We start from the raw sequence: 3,623 nt of genomic DNA on the forward strand, positions 1-3,623 counted from the left end.
CTTGAGGGGAGGGGGGGTTAGCCAGAAACTGAGGGGGACAATCAGTCTTGGGGGGGAACTACCCTCCAGGCCCCCCCTAAATGACACCCCTGACTACTACTATGACTACTACTACTATAGCTACTATTCTATGATGACTACAATTACCACAACTGGTACTAGAACTAGTACTAGTCCTCGAGCTGCTGCTACTGCTGCTAATGCTACAAATAAAAAAAATAAAATACATTATCATGCATATGAGAATAAACCATACTTTCATTTTGAGGCTTCCTAAAGCTCAAATAAAGCATCTCAGAAAAAAATAAAAGCACTTTGTGGTTGCATTTCTCTTACAGCAATATCAAAATGGAAAACATATAATGAATGAAAAACAACAACATTTATATGCAAAATTTGCAGCATCTAAAAAGGATCAGCAGGTTCCATCAGCCTGTACAAGTTCAATACATACGTTATATTCCATCATTTTACAGATCATGTAATATTCTGAAGAATTTGCAACACTACTTCAATTTACAGCAAATTAGTCCACAATTATGGTTATCAACATAAAACAGCTCTGTGGCATTTAATAATGAAGATGCAGTGTAACCACAGTTCATAAAGCTATTATAAAAAAGACATATCTTTTGGGACAAAGTATAAAAAAAAAAGAGACAAAGAGAGAGAATTGGAAAATGATATTGGAACTAAACTCAAAAAAAAAAAAAAAAAGAACCTGAAGATCATTCATGAATAATACATAAATTCTAACAAGTATCAAGAAAACATGTATTGTTTACTTCCGACTGATGAGTTCTTTTGCTTCTTGCTGAATTATATGGGTAGCTATGCCAGAGACTCTTTTCTCTTCATAAAGATTCAGTCTCAATACTATTCTCCCAATTCCTTATAACCTATTTATAAATTCACATATTTAATGATAAATGATATGATACCACTAACTAAAAACTATTACCATGTTCTCAACTGATCATCCTAACATAAAGTATTTGTACAAATGTTACTTGTTCAAAGCAAGTAGTTATTTACAAGACAGAAATCCGTGCTATACAATTGAAAATAAATATTTTGTACAAAAATGAGTTGCACATTCCTCTATTAAAAATATTTACCAAGTTTCTCAAATGGAAGAGAGCTGTATTTTAAAATACAGTTTACCTGTGATATCAAAACTAATCTACACACAACTGTTAACAAATGAGAGATAATCATCAAGAACATATAGTACCGCAGAGCACAACATTACGGCAGTTGGGCTTTCAATATCATGTGCAAAACATTACTGATATTTGCATTGTGAAGAAGCACTGATAACTGTATTCTCCACCGGTTACAGGGTTACACTGATATATCAGGAGCTAAACCTAATTCATGTTTCTTCTGCCTTCTAGGCATCTTGTGTTTATACAAATATTCATCAAAATCAGATCAGGTGTTACTAATATATGAAAAATATTGGACACCAGCTTACCCAAGCATAAGGCCAACCTCACACCTATACCAGAAAAAACTTTCTAACATTTTGCTACTGCTATACAGGCAAAAAATGTGCAGCAATAATTTACAATCCTTCCTTAATGTAAGACAAATGAACAGCAGATTCTTATAGATATGAAAGTTTTCTTTGGGCAATCAATATACACTCTCTGAAAAGATTTAAGCATGTGGAGAAGAATAGTAATACACAGAGAACATACCTATTGCTTAAAAGTATTAATGATCCATTTTTAAGACTCACTACTAAATTTGTAGATTACATTATGTATCTAATCTACCAACAGGCCTGCACAGATATACTATCATACTTGAGGCAGCAGAGTACAGTAAGAAAATATATATATGTATTTCACGTGAGCCACCTTTTTTAATGGTCAATATATATCCATATTGCCAAAGAACCATGAACACACTCACCCTGTGGGCACAGCTTGATATGCAAATAAATAATCTCATATATAACCACAATTAGACAAATCATATGACAAAAAATAGATATCCAAATCCTGATAACATTCACTTTGTAGTAACAATATACATGTTCAATCTTCATAAAAGATACCATTAATTAAGGTGGTCATTGACATTGAGGAATCCCCACCAAAGCTTAACCATTCAAATGATCTTGTGCGAGATTGAGAGCCTCGCTAAAATCATTATGTAATTACTGAGCAAAAATAATACGAGTAAAATAAAAAAAAGTTCAATACCGGAATCATGTTCATATATGCACATTTACATAAATAATAAGGCTTAACTTTCTCTTCTTTTTTCATTAATTTTGAATCCTGTTTTACTCATTTTAAAATTAAGGCCAGCAATGTTTCAAGAAGAATAAATGACAGCTTGCAAGGCATTAGAAACACAAAAATGGAAACCAAATAACTCACTGGAAAAAAATTAAATCCAGTAACAGTCAACAACAACAATAACACTCAAAACTAATAAATGGAACATAAATAATGAATATCTGTTATATAACTCTTCCTGTGCTTGCAGGCTTACTGGAACTGCTACTGATGCATATAAGTGCTTGCATATAATGTCTGTTGTGTAACATTAATTTTTCATTTTTTTTCTTTATAGGACAAAGATAACACTTACGGCTAATTATGATACTGGAACCACACATATATTTCTTTCTTTGCAATTTCATCTGTTTCTCCATATACATTGAAAACCCAAGGTCAGCATTCAAACGATGTTAAGCGAGAGAGGCCTTAGATAGCTAGTGCCAAAAAAGGACTGGAACAACTATAATCATTGATTTTACAGCATGATGACTGACAGGATACTACTGCAAAGGAGGAAGATTATAGATGTAGATGAACACTTTGCATGAGATGTAGATGGCAGGATTAACTTTCTGAAATAACCATAGCTATAGTAACCATTTGAAAATTTCTTAAGCACTATATCATGGACACTGTCTCCTAGATCTTATCAAAAAAAGCTCTCTGGAAATAATGATAACATTTTTACAATTTTCTAAAATAATTTCATCAAGATAGCCAAACTAGCACAGTTGTAGCATGTGCTATTAACGAAAAATCTGTGCTCATTTTCTAAAACAGTTGGCAATCCAAAAAAGGAGAAAATTCTAATGACTACATTCGAGCACATCCTACATCTCTACATAAACCCATCTTCACTCCAATGTTCCAAAGTGATTATTTTTTCCGTATCTTACAAAATGAGGAATCTGTACAATTTACAAAAATTACAGTAAAATCCAGTTTTCTTATAACTGCAAAAATCAATATGGCATTTATACAAAAATGGATTATACCCTGTTTTATCCAAATATCACTCTTTACATGTTATGCTTCCAACTAAGAAACTACAATTTGGCAGTTTCACAGCTCCTTTGGCAAGCCTTCAAAATGCATTTGTCCTCTGAGATATAAGATTTAGATATATATACAGCATTACATTAATTAAAAAAGAAAAAAAGGAAAAAGGAAAGAAAAAATAATAATAATTTGTGATAAAACCTGTTCTTAGAAATCAGATGTTATGGCTACATCATAACTGAATATGTGTTTGGGTCATCTTGACAGACTCTGTGAACCATCCAATAATCCAAATGTGTTCTACTTGAATTCCGAGATTTATTATAC

General features: G+C 32.2%; 1 protein-coding gene across 2 annotated transcripts in view; it reads right to left on the reverse strand.

Annotated features, from left to right (window-relative positions):
- Positions 1-2,566: 2,566 nt before the first annotated feature.
- The window catches only part of LOC113827715 (uncharacterized), a 24,283-nt gene continuing 23,226 nt past the window's right edge, over positions 2,567-3,623 (reverse strand). For both annotated transcript variants that reach the window (XM_027380598.2, XM_027380599.2), the window contains exon 11: positions 2,567-3,623. This exon is cut by the window's right edge and continues 2,254 nt beyond it. The gene's annotated coding sequence lies outside the window, so the exon portion shown is untranslated.

This window comes from Penaeus vannamei, chromosome 7 (genome assembly GCF_042767895.1).
Source record: "Penaeus vannamei isolate JL-2024 chromosome 7, ASM4276789v1, whole genome shotgun sequence".
NCBI classification, from domain to species: domain Eukaryota; kingdom Metazoa; phylum Arthropoda; class Malacostraca; order Decapoda; family Penaeidae; genus Penaeus; species Penaeus vannamei.